This window comes from Hyposmocoma kahamanoa, unplaced genomic scaffold (genome assembly GCF_003589595.1).
Source record: "Hyposmocoma kahamanoa isolate Upper Pololo Valley unplaced genomic scaffold, ASM358959v1 67, whole genome shotgun sequence".
Lineage (NCBI taxonomy): Eukaryota > Metazoa > Arthropoda > Insecta > Lepidoptera > Cosmopterigidae > Hyposmocoma > Hyposmocoma kahamanoa.
The window spans coordinates 2,624,247-2,642,562 of NW_020653855.1; the positions used below are offsets into that span (position 1 = coordinate 2,624,247).

Sequence of the window (18,316 nt, forward strand, 5' to 3'; positions counted from 1 at the left end):
TAGTGAAAAAATAGGGTGGTTTGCATTAATATTAGACATAACTGGTTAAAGACTGTACCACCTCAGTCAACCGTGACCATGGGACCTGTAAAGGGCCCGAAACGTCGGTTAGTTTGAAAAAACAAATATACGCGATTTAAATCCGGAAAAATAGTTTCATTTCCTATGTGTAACAATCGCGAAAACCTAAGAACTCGAATTTCTAATTAATTTGTTAAATTTTAATGTTTCAGGACGGAAGCATGACGTATTGTTTTCTAAGAAAAAAAAAATCGAAAAGAATGTTACAATCACGAAGAGAGATGACGGAAAAGAAATCATATGCTCATGTAAGAAAAACGATGATGTGTATACATTAGGTACAATCACGGTTACGCTTAAATATGTGGAGCCTACAACGACCACAACAACGATTACGAGTACAGGTAAGCCAAAATGATAACGGAGAAAAATGCTCTAACAATATTAATATAAATTTTGATGGCATGATTAGCATTAAGACTAAGGCCTTCAGTCTCCCTGCATACCCGCGTCCTGAGATAACAAATCAAGACAAAGTGCTGCCTCGAATATCTCGGAACAGACATTGCATAATTTGATTCCGCCTACCCCTTTCCATCAACGGGGGACTAGACGTGGGCGGGGGTTCCACTCCCATGTTGTGGATATTACCCGGATTCGCACGAAGTGTTTTGTTTCCACATTTGTATGGCGAGCGGCTCGGGAGTGGAATTCCCTGCCTGCAGACTTGTTCCCCGAACGCTATAACTTGGACCTTTTCAAGGCGAGAGTGAATAGGCATGTGACGGTGTGACCTACTTTCACCGTCATCTCTCCTTTTTGTATCGCCTCTCTCCTCTTGTATCCTATCATTTTTTTATTTTACATGTATTTAAATTTTAAATTTGAATTGTTCCATCTTCCTTCACTTTCTCATTTTGTTTGTTTTCGTACCACTCACTCCCTAATCGACCGCCACAACAGTCGGAGCTGTTTCAAATTCCATTTACTAAAATCTTATTTTTGATTATTTACCAAGTTATAATACAAAACATATAATACAACAGTCGGAGCAAAAGAATTATCAAAAATTTGCTGCAATAGTTTTTCGACCAAAAATGAAGCCATAAACCCGGATGTAATGGTGCCGCCATTGAAACCCTGGCTATTACACGAATATAAAGATTTGTACAGACGCTTTTTGGTGCTTTCTGGCACTTTTCAGGCATTATTTAGGTGTGAATGCTACATCCTCGACCTCATCGTCACTTACCACCAGGTGACATGGAGGTCAAATGCGCACTTGTTTGTCACATAACAAAAACGAAAAGACTATTTCAAAAGTAGGTTTCCATATTTACAGGGAGATTATAGGATTATATTACCTATAGGCAGAGGTCGCGTTCTCATTATGTCGTAACGACAGATAGTCGTGCAGTTTAAAGTGTCGTGGCTTGTATAATTAAATGAAGTTGTTCACATGTAGTACAACACGATTAACTGTCGTTCACGACTTGTTTAACGTTACGACGTCAGACTTTCGAGACAGTGGGATGAGCTAGAACGACAGTCGTAAATAAAAGGTCACGATAAAAATGTGAGGACAAATATTCGCAGCGGTAACCTATCACATACTCGATTTCTTTTTCGAAATAACGTTTGTTCGAATTTTCATTACGCTGAAAACCGAATTATAATGCAACCGTTGTTCTTTCAGGAAATGTTGGATGTTTATCGCAAAGACGGGATAAGGTTCGGTTAGATTAGATTAAGTTAGGTTTAAAAGAAAAAATATTTTCCTCTCAAAATTACTATCGAGGTTATGAAAATTCGAGCAAACGCTATTTCTGAAAAATGTCATATCGAACTACTGATAGGCAACCATTCGCAGCTACTATTGTCGTCACGTTTTATTCATCGTTGTCTGCACGTGCACCTATAACGTTACGGCTTTATTTCCTTGTTTTTTTTTTTACAATTAGGACGCCTGCAAATTAGACAGATCGACTCAGCCGTAGAACAAAGATCTATGTGCAAAATTACTTGTTCTCAGGACATAGTACATTTCGTTCGTTATTTTGCGCTGTGGATGTTAAGATCGACCGTTCTTCGATGTTATGTTTCCGAAACGAAATAAGGTATATAAATATTTAAAACACCTTTACATAGGCCTTAGTTTCAATAACAAAATTATTCTCGCAACGTACTTATTCCCTTTTCGCTATATAATCACATCGGACTTTGTTCTACGGATGAATCGAGATGCTTGTAGAAGAGCTGCGTAGCAGCCGCGCCACTACTAATTTTCATACAATATTTAGTAGCACTGTTAAAGCGCTAATATTCGCGTGAAAAAGAAAATCATTTGTGCGATACATTTACTAGGTTTGCGGTGTAGCAAATTAATTTAAATTAAATTAATTTACTTCAGTTTTTAACCGACTTTAAAAAAGGAGGACGTTTTCAATTCGTGTGTTTTTTTTGTATGTTTAGTACGCTATTAATCCGATATTTGTGAACCGATTTCGATGATTCTTATTTTGTTGGAAAGGGGGTACCTCGATAGTGCTCCCGTACAAATTTGAAGAATTTATTCCACCTCTAAGTGTGGCATATTAAGGGATGAATCCGGTTTATTGGATTTCACCCACTAACTTTTAACCACTAAGTCTAATTCCACAAACTTTTGTGGTCTATTGAAAAAAAAATGTCGTAATGACAATTATTATTATCAAGTTTCGTTCTGCCGAATTTCCTAAGTCGGTTTCCTACATTTAATATGGTTAGATTTATATTAGTGTGTCGCAATATGACATGATGGCTTATTTGGTGTTGTACCAGTTGGTGTGTGTGTGAAACCAATACCGTTCTGACGCGTCACGACACGACACGACACGTCAGACAAATGTAAACCCGGCTTTAGTTCGTATGTTAAGACACCCCTTCGTCTCTGTTTATGTTTTGGGTAGATCGAAAATTTTAAGGTCCATCGTACTTTTTTTTAAGTTAAAGAGAAATACTACGTACTATCTATTTAACAAATAATATTTATAACAGTAAATGTGACAAAAACGGATATTTTTAAAATCTAATTTTATTTAGAAGACAAGTTTTTGTAATACATATTTCGTACACCACCAAATACTGTCGTTACTCAAAAATGTACTGAGTGGAACCAATAAATTTATATTCTCATTTATAAGTGGATAACTAATTATTATGAACAAATAAAAATAAGCCTCTTATTTTTATTAAGAAACACTCAATATTTTTTTTATTTCCAAACAAATAAAATAAAGTAAAAATGGCTTTATTTAACATGTGCATGCAAAATAAATTGGAAAGAATTAGGGAAAATTACATAAATCCTTCGTAAATACAAAAAAAAATTAAAACAAAGAAAAAGAAAAAAAATGTCTATGTCAAAAAGGCTAAGCACCTGAGAACTATGCAAATGAAGTAGCCCGAGCTGATATTCCGGCCATCATAAAATAGAACACTAGAACAATTTTGAGTTACGACAGTTTTTGGTCTCATATGCGATTTTATTGCTTCATCATCATCACTACCAAAAACAATTATAGTTTTGTTCTAATTGGAGTGATACAGATATTTGTGCACAGGATGTGCTAAAAAGACAAAGAAACGAGGTAAGTACCTATAGAATTAATTATATTTTTTTCTTTTATTACGCCTGGGGGATGACCGACGATCTCAGAACAATTAATTGCAAACAGATTTTCATCGCAAATAACAAATTTTCATATCACCCTTCGTTCGTTATTCATAAGTTAACGAGTGGTGTGCGAATTGATGATGTCAAAACTGACATGTCCAAGATGAGTGCGGTTCATTCAATATAACTACAGATGGCATATTTTTCGTCAAAATTAATAAATAATAAGTGCTAATAATAATAATAAATAATAATAATAAATAATAAACTAATAATAAATAAAAATAATAAATGCTTATTAACAAATCCATACGTGACAAAAATTTTGAGTTAGAATTAAAAATTGTTAACAAATTATTACATACAATAAATACGATTACTTATTAATAACTGATATCCAATGACGCAGTATGGACGAGTCGTAACTAGAAGTTATAGCATCTATAATGCTATTAGTACTGTCTAGCAGTCTCTGTCTAAAGTTCAGCTCACACTGGCGCAGAGTCGAAGCGTCGCGTCGCGTCGTGTCCTGTTTTTAACTACAACGCGGCGAAGCGCGTCGTCACTCGCATTAGCGCACCCGGATCACAGTGTGGTCGGCATCCGACGTGTCACTGCGCGCAAGGAACCGCTGGACTTTAACCAAGCGATTCCATATTTGTATAACACAAACAATGGGAAAATAGAGATGAATATGCTATAGGCGAAAAACATGAGGCGTCGCGACGCTTCGACTCTGCGCCAGTGTCAGTTCAGCCTAAGAGAAGAAACCCTCTTTCTATGCACAGCAGCACACCCGTCTCATACGTGCTAACAAAAACATTTCAGATGCACTACAGTATCTCGGCAATTCAAACACGGTCCTAAATATGTCATTATATTGAACGCGGATGGCATTGTGCTTGCTTGATACAGGTAACCCACAGACTATAAGTATATAGTATCTGACAGTACGACTTTATTACTTTGACCTGCTCTGCACAGCATGCAAATCTCCTGGCCAAAATAACGGAATTTATCTTCGGAGAGGTTATGCCGAACTTCTACCAGTTAAAACCCCACGCTTGCCTTCTCGGGTGTTGTAGTGGGAAGGATCCGGGATCGGCTTTGCATACCGGAACCCTCCCAGCACCTGGAAGGAGCTACGTCCTCCTCCCCCACCTCACGACGAAGCGGGCCACACCGCCCTGTCGTCCTCGTCGCGGTTTCCAAACTTACTGGCGAACGGAGTCCCCGCTCCAATCGCCCGCAGCCACGAAGGTACGCTGCCATCGAGCGAGATCGGTCCTCTCGACGTTCGGCGACCTTCTGGAGCAGCACCGCTTCATAGAAGGAGACCACTGCCTCATCGGACTCTTGATCCGCCAGCATAGCCACTACTATGCCTGGCGGAGAGAGATCTCGCCCGATCCAGGCAACCAGGGTGTTCCGCTCAGAAGCCCACGTGGGGCACTCCTCAAGCGTGTGCCGCTCCCTGTTCCCCGTGTAAACGCTCTTTGTTCCCCCGAGGAGAGTGGTATGCGTAACGCATTTCCCAACGTAAAAAAGGCTAAGTTATACAGGAGAGAATATTTCTCAAAAATAGTTGTAAGAATATTACTGGAAGAATGGTGAATTGAACTTTGCTTGGCGTATGGATTGTTTTTTGCTAAACTATTGAGTGTTTTTACGCGTGGAAAACATTTGCTATTTTGTAGAGTACTGTAGACTTGGACGTACCTCGTGTAGCGTAGTGTGAGGTACTAATATGAATATAAACTGGGATAATTACTTGGTTTATTGTACTTTTTTACATATTTTCTTACTCAGGTTACATCTCGAACTCTCAAGACGTTCTATTCTTTTTAAACTCCTATTTCAAAACACATTCTAAATATAAAACTATATTCACTAACTATATTCAGCCAGTAATTCTACTCATAGAGACTCAGTGCCCATTGGGGTTGATTTGAACAAACCAAGGATGGCAGCCTTGAAAACGTTTAGTTTAGTTTAGATTAAGATTAGCGTCCTCTGATAATATTTTTATAACAAGAGATTTTATTTATTTTTTTTAGTTATTTTTATTCTGTTTTATACTACTACTCCTGTGATTTTATAATTAATTACTTAAGAAGTAAAGTTTTTATTTATTTTTATATTGCAGTTAATAATTTCAACATTCACTGACTTTCGATTCCGTCCAAACTTTTATTGTATATAGTCCTGTGATTAAAGATTTAATTAAACAGATAGATATATTAAAGATTTTTGATAACGAATTTAATAAAAAATATTTGCTATAAATAAGTAATTTTAATTCAAAACGAGTTTAGACCATTTGAGATCATTCATAAAAATAGGAATTCTGACAGTTTTATAAACTTTTTGATCGTACTTATTATGAATGATTATAGTCAAATAATAGGTCTGACTACTACAGCAAACAAAACAAATAAACAATAATGATTTTACAACCAGATAGCCTGTGTGCATCCTCTCCAAAACGTTGTCAGTAGTAATTTTTATCCGTCCACGAAATTTTCAACATTTTTCGATAGAATCGAAGCGTGGACGTCAGAAATAACACTTACCTACGTAATTGATTAGTTTAGTTCACATTGAAATTGGCATATATATTTAAATGATGTTTTTAAACTTAAAAAAGTAGCGGTCTAAAAGCGGTAAATCTAAACGGTTATCTTTTTTAATTATTGATCCTCTTTCTGTGAGATATAAAATAAATTAAATCGATTGATAATACGTATAGTAATATATTTTAATCTATTCTGCAAAATAAATTTGATAATTTTATTTCGGGCCTCAAAACTAAGACAAATGAGCATTATAAATAAAATTCGGATACTTATTTTTAGAACTAAGTAATTGTTGCTTATATGTATACTAATATTGACATCATTATAATATCACAGCAAATTGGCTTCTGGCACTTGCCGGCCGCCGCTGCGACACGCTCGCTTCGCTCGCTCGACTCGTTCTGCTTTTTTTTATATACTAACCTAACCTACTGAATGGAAGGCGCAATCAAGCAACCAAGATTTATTAGGAAATTAATATCAAAAGATATATTGGTTATAAATGTCATCAATCGTTAAAAGAAAAGGCCAAAGATAAAAAAGAGGATGAAATATTATTTTTGAATTCCAAATATTAATTTAGTATGTTTACACATAATAATAGTGTAACCTTGAATGCAGTTCATTTATAATTTTATCTGTAGATATGATATAGATGGAACAGTAATTAATATAATTATATCAAACATAAAAAGAGTATAGTTTATTTTAAAAAGTGCACATTTACAGTAGATCAACTGTTTCTTTGAGGATCAAATGATATTATCCCATTAAAATTGTACTAACAATATTAAAATTATCGCTTGATTCAACCATCATGTCATCAAAATTTGCTTTCTTGTTTTTTTTCTAAATAATTATAATTTTGAATGATCATTAGGAAATGAATAAAGTGACAGAATAATAAAAAGATTTTGTTTTCAGGTTTAATTCCTGTACAAAGCGTCTTTGAAAAAAAAATAACAAAACGCAGCGCAGAAGGTCAGTAATACATATAGATTTTTTTATATTTTTTTTCTCTACGTTGTTTTTTGTATCTGAGAAAGACGAGGCAGGTTTTTACATAAACTTAGTGTTAAGTAATGGAACACAAATTATGAATATTTGTTAACATTTTTCGGTACATTTTCACTTTTTTCTGATAATTATTTAAATAAATTTTTCGTACAATTGCCAAACACACATGCCGCGCGAGTGGCATTTCACTTTCCCAACGCCGAATTAACAATTGCAGCGGTCTACATACATCGTAGCTTGGTACTTTATCAAAAAGAAATTGTCACTTTATAACTTAGAAGCACATTTCACGACGCCATTCGCCACGGGTATGGACGGTTATGAGGCTGTCCACCTTCCGTGACCGACCAGCGGAATGGTAGGGCAGCTCCAGCAAGTAAACCTTGTCGCTTGGCCTGATCAACCTTGCTTCGAGTATTGCTGAACCTAATCAGATAATTAAGGACACTCTGTACACTAAGCGGTGGTAGCGTACGCATACACATACCCAATGCCCGTAAAACGTGGCCTAGTACCTCTGGGGAAAGGTTGCAATCGTGTCTGCGGAGTCTGGCCAACTTCGCAAACACGTTGTGGCAAACACCATAATTGGAGCGCTATGTGACCTCTCGGTGTGGGATGCATTCGATTGGTCTCACATGCACCGGACTTGATCAACCCTTGCAGCGGTCTATACACATCATAGCTTGGTGCTTTATCAAAAAGAAATTGTCACTTTATAACTTAGTAGCATATTTCACGACCCCATTCACCACGGATATGGACGGTTGCTCGCGGTAGCCACAGCGTCTGCGAGGTAGTAGGCGAGTAGCACCACCAAACACGCGGTCACTGGGGATCTGTTCGCTGGCGACGCATTTCTTCACGTTTTTTTAACTCATAATAAAAACAATTAATAATCTCTTTCCTAATGCACCCAGAATCTTTTAGGCCTTCGTTTAATTCTTCAATGAAGTATAACGCGTTAGCTAATTTCTGACGATCTCGGTCGATCGTAAGTTACCACGCAACTTGCGATCATCTCTCGCCAAGTTTACATTCCGTTCCGAAACTGCGGCGGCTACGTGACTGCACAAACCTGCGGTGTCGTGAGTATTAAAATAAAAGAGCTTTGTGAGTTCTTACAAAGCGCAAATCCGATCTTGCATGGAGTATTGCAGTTACCCGTGACATGGCTCTGTGAAGTATCAACTTGAGGCTATTGTCTCGGTTCATTCCATTCGGCGCGATGTTGCCAGTCTTTTTTTTATACTAAGTAGGCAGCAAACAAGCATACGGCCCGCCTGATGAAAAGCGGTCACCGTTACCTATGAACGCTGGCAACACCAGGGGCGTCACGAGCGCGTTGCAAACCCTTTAGGACCCTTATCAAACCCCTTTTGAAGGACTCCATGCTGTATTCCTGTGGGAACACTCTGACAGTCCAACCCAATTGTACGTGTGAGGAAAGTCCTCTGAAACCGTACAGTACGAGATCGACTCGGTTCCAGAGTGTGAGGATGGACTTCTTGCCGGTGGCGAGCGGTGCGTTGATAAAATGTTGCTTTTGGCATCACGTCAGTCTTTCTTGGGAACATTGGTCATTGTACAAGCGATAGACATTGTTTCAATATCGCCTGTAAGCACTGGATCGTCAACAGTTCTCATTGCTCGTCTTTGAACCACGTTAAAGCGCCCAAGCTGGCGTCCGGGAGCCCCCGCCCAAAGATGGCAGCAGTATTCCATTTAAGGACGGACTTGTGACTTATAAAGTAGCAATCTCTGCTCCGATGTGAAATACTGCTTAGCCCCGTTGAGCACACTGAGCTTTTTGGACGCCAGCTTGACTTTGCCATCAAAGTGACTCCGAAACTGAACGTCACAAGAGATGTCGACACCAAGAATCCCGATGCTCTCCGAGATATTTAATGGATTATTCGGGAACTGAATGTCTGTCTGTCGGTTTTTTACTGAAGAGTAATGAGTGCGCCAATTAGCTTCATCAGCTCATGCTCTCTTTTACCTTTGGACTTCCAGATGTATGGCGGAATATCGTCCCCACTTGGCCGGTATTCCCTTCAGAATGACAACACTTTTCTTTTTTGCAGATGAAACGAAAAAAGCGAATTTAATAAAAATATCATTCCTAAGAACGACGAGTGCCGTCCAATGTAAGAGCCAAAAACTATATGCATGCACTGAAAGCACGTATTGTGTAATGAACACCACAGGAATGACAATAAACTACGCCTGGTAATGACCTATACTTCTTTTCTTACACATACCAAAAGTATTTTCCTTGCACTTGTTGACCACCGCTGTGACCGACCGAATAGACTGTGGGCACTGGATGAGATCCCAGGGTCGAATCCCGGTAGACACGAACTAAGGGCCATCCATTCCTGGCAACTTATCAGGCAAAAGGCTCGTTTGCGCTGAAATCACAAATTAGAAAGCTGAAATAGTACAGCGCCAACGACTGACCTGTATGTACGTCTCCGTATATTCCAAAAATATTCCGTATTTATTGTAATAAAGATAATATCCCTAACTATGGGGGGCAATTCCATTCGGTGTGGGAAAAACAACAAAATATCTAATTACAAAACAAACGGAATCATGTTTCATCGGGAATTAAATATTAAATATATGTAATTTTTCAATTATCGTCCATTATAGCATAGCTCAAGTTAAACTGGTCGATTTTAAGTGAAACAATTGACGGGTGGCCAATCGGAGCGCAGTTGTCAGCGTAATGATTTGGCAGAATAGTGTTCAAACAAATTAAATGATATTTCGTCTCTATTTCTGGTTATATACCCAATGGGCCCAGGCAATTGGTGTCACTGTATAGCACATAGATAATATTTTATTTCTTCTTTATGTCATAGTTACGCACCTACCTTATTTCTTTTTTGTCTAAAAATAAAATATGCGTATAATAGTTTTTTTTTTTCAGGTGCTCTCTATTGAATAATGGGAGCAAATTGAATAATAACTTTACATTAGAAGTGACGAATAATATGGCATACGTAAGTTATACATGATTTTTTAAATATATATATTTTTAATTCCTTAAGATAGTAACATAATTTAATAATTTAATTAATTTAATTATTAATACAAAGATCGAACACAGAGAAGAATTCATTCGATCTGGCTGGATTCGTATCAACGAATCTTTCTATGTGCGACTTTTTCGCCGTAACGCCATCTGTGAGAAATCTATGAAAGTTTTTCTTTACTCCTTTATGTGTGGAATGTGGAAGCGAAACGCTTAGTACGAATCCGGGGAATATCCACAACATAGGGGTGGAACCCCCGCCCACGTCTAGTCTCCCGTTGATGAAAAGGGGAAGGCGGAATCAAATTATGCAATTCCATCGCACACTCTCCGTGATATATCTTGTAGAATACCGATAAGCTGGCAACTCTACGGCGGTGCTCAAGGCTCTGCAGCTTCACCTCTACTAGTTCCGAGTCACGTATAAGCCTCTTAGCACGCTTGTCTATTGAATCTAAGGTGGCCAGTTGGTATTTAGCAGAGCCATCCATAAGTGGCAGCAGTACTCCATACACGACCGTACTTGTGCTTGGTACAGCTGAAGCAACTGTCCCGGTGTGAAGTATCGCCTCACCTTGGAAAGGATGCCAAGCTTCTTGGCTGCATTTTTGACCATGGATTCAATGTAACTGCCGAAGTTCAGATTGGCCGACAGATCCATTCCAAGTAGGTGAAGACGGTCGGCTATCGGTATGGACATCACAGAAGACGGTAAGAATGTAACAGATACATCACTCTCATACAAAATCGAAAATACGTACGCTATAACAGCCTACTAATTCTGACTAATGACACCAAGAGCTCATTAAGAGGAAAAAGGAACCTAAGCACGCGCTCAGAGCGATGAAAATAACGTTAACACCGTGTGCAGTCGTGAGAAGCCGAATGCTCATAAATGAAAGACTTGTATGAGCGCTTGTGCCGACGTCGGTATACTCAGCGGTAGGCACTTATCGCGTAACCTTGAGTGAGTGACAGAGCCCTGCCAGTAAGCATAAATAAAATAATAATGTGACAACACTGCGCTCCGCACGACGTGTAGACATTGATGCGCCGAACAGGCGGGAGTTGCCCTACTTGTCTTAATAAATTATGATTTATTGCTAAGTTTTCAGGACTATAAAACGTTCGTAGATTCTAAAAAACTACAGCCATAGGAAAAAAACTAATCCCTCATATTAATAAGGAACAAAAGTTGTTGTTTATGATGAAATATATATATAATACGCAGAAATATATTACTCACAAGTAATATATTTCTGCGAGGCTGTGGGCAGCTCCACAAAACTTGTCTACATTGGCCGTTTGTATTGGTCTTCTTCGAACTTGTCGGACGTCTAGATTAGAGCTTGCAGAACCGGTCCGATCCCTAAAATTTTGATTCTGGTGCTGCGCCCAGCACAGTACCGGTACTACCGGAATTCCCGGTACTTCTTGAAAAGCTTAAAGTATAACAAGTAAATATGCTTTTTCCGGGCTATTCAATAATTTCATATACCGTAATAATAATACTGTAAATATAAAGACAATCTTCATTCAAAATAAAGCTTCATTCAAAATATCTATTGGAGGTACAAATTACTACTAAAATTAACGTAAGAGTCTATACTAACTCAAATGGCTTTGGTTGATTCCGCATAACGGTGACAGTGTTGAATCTTTGGAAAAAATATTTAGTAAAATTGAGGATTGTGCACTGATTACTATATGATGTGAAAACACAATTCGTAAAAATTTTCACGATAGAAAGAAAAACACAACTAACCTCGAAATTTTATAAGAAAACCGCTGTATTCAGGTACTTTACATATACCAATGATTCAGTTTTATATCAACTGAACTAAATATGACACGTGTACTATACGATATACATTTTTCAAATAGCTTTAATTTCGTTTGTTTAAAAAAAATCTGACATAAAGCCAGTGTAAGTACGGGAAAACTTTGAATTCCAGCTGAGGTAGCATCGACTCTTAAATAATAAGTTTATTGCCAGTAGCTGGTTGTGAGTGAGTTCGTCCATTTACTTACTTATTTCTGCCACCAAGCAGTAATGTGAGCATTACTGCGTTCCGGTTTTGAAGGGTAAGGATGCTGTTGTAATAACAGCCACATGAGACGTATCAACTTATGTCTCAGGGTGACGGACGCAGTGGCAGTGCTCATAACATTTTTGCTATTTAAAGCTCTGAATGGCACTGCAACTGTTAAGGATAGGCGTGTCGCTCTTTACCAGGCGCACGACTTGTTGGTCGTCACTTGGCATTATCAAAAAAAAGTTTAAGTGGCATTATAAAGACAGTAACGAGCGCCAACAGGCGCTATTACTCATAGCTCGATAGATAGTTACTTGCTGTATTCGGGAGTACAGGGAATCTATAATCGCGGTACCGGGACTGATTGTATCTCGCCAGTATCGAAATTTCCCGGTATTTCCGGAATTCCCGGGGGCAAGCCCTAGTCTAAATAGGCGGTAGCACTAGCCGTGCATCTGTTTGCCTACGCTCGCGTTAGCCTAGACTCCACAAACATATATGCTGGCTTTACAAATAACACTGCAACAAAATAACCCTACCTATGAATGTCCGATATTTTGTTTTTAGATATTAACAAGAAAAGAATATGAAGGTAGATGGAACTGTTCATTCTTAGTACTCAAACAGCTTAGTACTCAAGTCTTCGCCAATCAGCGTTATTTATACAAAAATGAAACATACGTAATAACTACCTGCATTTTTAACGTTGATGTTTTAACCAAACCATCGAATTCAACCGCAGCAGCGACAAGTGAGTATTTTGCATTCGGCCACAAGTCAAATTATTAAATATTTTTTAACTGACTGGTTGCCTATCAGAAGTCCGAAATGACATTTTCCAGAAATAACTTTTGCTCGAATTTTCATAATTTCGAAAGTAATTTTGAGAGGAAAATGTTTTTTCTTTTAAACCTAACTTAACCTAACCGAACCTAATCGTGTCTTTGCGATAAACATCCAACTTATCCTGAAAGAACAACGGTTTCGTTATAATTCTGTTTTCGCGGTAATGAAAATTCGAACCAACGTTATTTCGGAAAAAATAAATTCGAGTTTGTGATAGGTTACCTTCAGGCATTTATGAATCGATTTTCATGATTCTTTTTTTATAGAAAAGAGGGTACATCGGTAGGAATCTCATTTAAATTTAAAGTAATATGTAATAAAAAAATATTCCACCTCTAAGGGTGGCAAACTAGGGGATGAATCTGGTGGTCGGTTTTTTTGGTACTCTGTACTGAGATTATTTCTAAACTTGTTATCGCGAAAGCAACGAAGTAAAATTTAGATGGACCTGAGCGTACTAGAATAGCGTAAAAATAGCATCAAACCTCGCCTTAAGACGAGAGAAACTATAACTGCCTGGCTGGACCTCAAGACTGCTAATTTTAAACCATCTCAGTTATGTATCGATAATAATAATAAGTCTAAAATAGATAATAATAATAATAATAATAATTATAGATAGATACACGCCATACTGCATTTACTGGACTTCGGTCCGTAAATGCGTTTTAAGCCAGCTAACAAGCCGAGAAGAATAAAGCAAATAATAATAATAATAATAACTTGACTTAGGTCCGTAAATGTGGTTCAAATCAGCTAACAAGCTGAGAAGAATAAAGTAAATAATAACGCACCACTCAACACAGCCCTGCACTAGTGAAACCCTGAGTCGCGGGTGCCATGGACACAGATAGACAACCACAAATTACACCCAAACTCCGAGAGAAATAAATATAGGCCATACAAATATTTCTCCCGGCCCGGGAATCGAACCTGGGACCTCTGTGCAGTCCAGCACGATAACAGTTCGGCCACTGAGGCAATTATAGAACGCCAACATCGAATATATAACCAGAAATAGAGACGAAATAGGAGCCATCTCATCAAGCAAATGGGCCTTATATCACTTTTAAATATCAACTCTCATTTGCGCTGAATGGATGACACGAAACGCTTGCTATAATGGACGAAAATTGAAAAATTACATATTTCATATTTAATTACCGATGAAATGTGATTCCGTTTGTTTTGTAATTAGATGTTTTGCTGTTTTTCCTACACCACCGAATGGAACAGTCCCCCATTGTTAGAGATATTATCTTTATTACAATAAACACAGTACATTTTTGGAATATACGGAGACGTACACACTGGTCAGTTGTTGGCGCTGTATTATTCCAGCTTTTTAATTTGTGATATCAGCGCAAACGAGAGTTGATATTTAAAAGTTATATAAGGCCCATTTGCCTGATGAGTTGCCAGTTGGGTGGATCTTATTTCATCTCTATTTCTGGTTATACACTCGTTGCTATTGCAAGGGCTAACTGATTAAAAGAGTTTTAATAAAACGAAAATAAAAATGTTAATATATCGTCAATTCGAAATTGCTTTGTTTTGTATTGAGGTTTGACGCGAGTTTGCCGGAGCTAGAAGTTGTGCAGGACAGCGATCCCATAAGTGACGATGGTATTAGATTTCATTTTTTTAAATTTCGAAAAACAAATGCCGAGTTGTGTCGTAAAATTATACGTTCATAAATTTTATGCACTATTGACAAAATATACATGAATTGGTTCCTTGAACGTAGTTATGAATTAATACGAAACTTGATGAACGGACAAACGTCAAAACTGCCATCATAGCGTGCCGGTACTGTGTAAAAGTACCTAAGTGAATACCCATTAATACAAGTTGATAATCCCGTAACAACAATAGATACAAAGAATTTAATTTTGCTACGGGACTTTATTATATTTTTAAAATATTGTGATCAATAAAACCGTTGTAGATAGACCGTTTTTAATTGAATTCAACCGTAGACTACCCAGAGGTACCACATTAATACATACAAACATAAAAGAAGGAAGGCACTCATAATTTGCAGCTATGACGTCAAGAGCACGGTGGCTCAAGGGCTTGGACTCGTGCCGCTTAAAGTTAAAAGTAGTGACTCGTCAGTAGTGATGAAAGAGACTCAATCTTTTAAGGCCTTTTAAAAAACCTCAACTAATTTTCAACGCCTCACGACTAGTCTAGTCTTTTAACCCTCAAGTCTTTTAACCCTAGGAAGCTTAAAAGACTTATAGGACTAAAACGACTAAAAGGACTGGCGCCTCATAGCCTCGGGAGTCGCTAGTCATGTCGAGCACGATACTACGATACTACGACTTTACGTCATTTTTATTTAATAAACTTCGGATATAATAAGACATAAAATAGGTATGTCTTTTGCAAACAACTCGAGTCGCTTAAGTCGTTCAAGTCGTTTAAGTCTTGAGTCTTATTAGTATAACGAATGAGTCTTATTTATTTATTTATTTATTTATTTATTTATTTATTTATTTATTTATTTATTTATTTATTTTTTCAGGGATAACAAACAATTGTACACGAAATGTTTACAATCAGAGTTAAATATTTCTAACATAGGTACACGTACAATCAACAGCATTATCCACAAGTTACAACTTATTAATAAAAACTTGAACCCCCAGTCCTAATTTTACAGTCGAGCCCCGTAAAATGGTGTCGAGTCGCTATAAAACGCCTTAAAAGACTGAGTCTCTTTCATCACTACTCGTCTGTGGCTAGCCATCAGTCTGCCGTTCAATAGCCATTACATTTTTTGATATTCTTATCTTCAATACACTGTAAAAGGTCAAGGTATCTATTATTGAATATTTGAAACAGATTTAAGGGTAGGTTAGGTTTCAATATTTATATGGAATATTTAAAAAAGGAAACGTTAAGTAAATAAATAATAACAACTCGCGCGCACTCATAGCCCCGCACTAAGGAAACCCTGTATCGCGGGTGCCATGGACACACACATAGACAACCACAAATTACACCCAAACTCACGAGAAAAATAAACGTAGGCCATATATATATTTCTCCCGGCCCGGGAATCGAACGCTGGACCTCTGCATGACAGTCCAGCACGATAACCGTTCGGCCACCAGTTGTATCGTTGCGTCAAAAGAAAATTTAATGCTACATGGTCATTTATGAAGACAATGACAACTTTGATAACATTACGTCGTCAATATCTCATGTCATGCGAACTTTGTAGTTTAAAAAATGCGTTGGCTTCAACCAAGGAAGGAAATGATCAAGATACTTATTTTCTTTGTTAATAATCACTATAAATATCTAGAAATTTTTGCATCCGATATATATCCGAAAATTATCTATGCTAGTCCAGTGTATGCTTCTCTAAACGTCTAAGATTGGAGTATTATTAAGTAGAGTGGGATATAGAATTGACGTAAACCACAGTTTCCGTAATAAGTTGATGTATTAAGTAAAAAGTGTACAGTATAGTTTTGAATGCTTATCTGTGGCCGATCGCTAGTGAAGCGAGTTGTCAACTGGCTTTTAGGAGCATTTACACGTGCAATATGTAGGTTGTTAAGTTAGCAAAGTATTGTACGGTGCAAAAACCGTACAACCATAGTTTTATCTTTTTAATTTTTGACTAACAATGACAAACAGTGAGAAAAGTATATAATCACGAAACATCTTTGGAAAAACGATTTGGTTTACGACTTGTTGACACGATTAGTTGACGTGTACGTCTCGGATTTTGTTATTCCAATTCATCGAGCATATAATCAGAAATAGAGGCGAAATGTCATTTAATTTGTTTGAAAACTATTCTACCAGTATCATTACGGTGACAACTGCGCTCCGATTGACCAGCCCGACTTCGAAACAATTGACGAATGTCGTCAATTGTTTCTGGGTATTTCTGGTTATATACTCCATATATATGTATATATGTTCCAATTATTTAAAAAAATCGTATTATATTTCGTCGGTTAAAAGGTAAAACTCACTAATAGCCTAATTGGCCAAAGGGAGATAATTAAGATTTTGTATTTTTTCATTATGAAAAATCACTAAAGGACTGGTATGTATTAAAACATGAAGGAAACCACAGACTTACTGAATTTTTCTTGTCATAGATGTTCTTCCCAATAAAGCAAAATTGAAAAAATCTAGTTTTTGAACAAAATGTCACTTAATGAGTTTTACCTTTTAACCGACGATTTATCAAGAAGACAATTACAATTACAGTGATAATTATCAATGACCACTTCGAACTAGGGTGGTTACTGATACAGATTTTTATTACACATCAACGGATGCTGATGCGGATGCTGATTTTTACGTATTTAAAAAAAAACACGACAAATTCTTACTGAATCTATCTACATGAAAAAGCTTTCTATTTTCTTTGGTATTGTAAATAAATGTTATTTCAATGTTTTTGTGACGCAAACAAAAGAAACAATCTTTATGAAAACAATCAATTTGTCTAGCTTAATAACGATTAAGCTAGACAAATTTATTGTTTCTAGAGATCTACAACGGTAGAATTTTATTACTCTTATTTTAAAAACAACAGCTGAACTGCTTTTTCGGCTTACAGTCTGTTTCTGGAAAGTTTGTAAATTATTCCAGCGTGCCTTTTAAGTCATAAGACGACTTGAACATCCGCAATGAATATCAGCATCGATGAATGCGGATGCTGATGCTGATACAGATATGTAAATTTATGCAGATTATCCGCGGATGTGGATGCAGATGCTGACATTCGCAACAACCCTAATTCGAACACGGTTTTAACATAAGTATACTTATAATATTACGTCCAAGAAAGAAAGAATAAAAACTCTTTGCTGTCAGAATGTGTAACCTTCGCGAGGCCTGCCACCCTAATATTATGTGTGTGTGTGTCTAAATACATCGTATTCATTGGTGTGAACATTCTCGAAACGACTACTTTCTGTGGGTACTTTAGTTGGTGCAATGGAAAACATTTCATATTATTTTTAAATTATAAAATGTTTCAAGCTAAACCAGAAAACCGAATTAAATTTAAACGATCTACAAAACGTCTTACAGAAACCACTACAAGAAGAACTACAAAAGCTACTACAACTACAAGAAGTACTAC

The 18,316-nt window shown here is 37.1% G+C and overlaps 1 protein-coding gene and 1 long non-coding RNA gene across 2 annotated transcripts in view; both read left to right on the top strand.

Annotated features, from left to right (window-relative positions):
- Positions 1 to 393: 393 nt before the first annotated feature.
- LOC113232247 overlaps positions 394 to 18,316 on the top strand; it is a 25,614-nt gene continuing 7,691 nt past the window's right edge. Inside the window, exon 1 of the mRNA XM_026466911.1 lies at positions 394 to 425. The gene's annotated coding sequence lies outside the window, so the exon portion shown is untranslated. The remainder of the gene's footprint in view (positions 426 to 18,316) is intronic.
- Positions 9,407 to 13,093, top strand: LOC113232248. Its single transcript, XR_003310604.1, has 3 exons — positions 9,407 to 9,501; positions 10,208 to 10,280; positions 12,916 to 13,093. It is a non-coding gene; the product is annotated as an uncharacterized LOC113232248 (long non-coding RNA).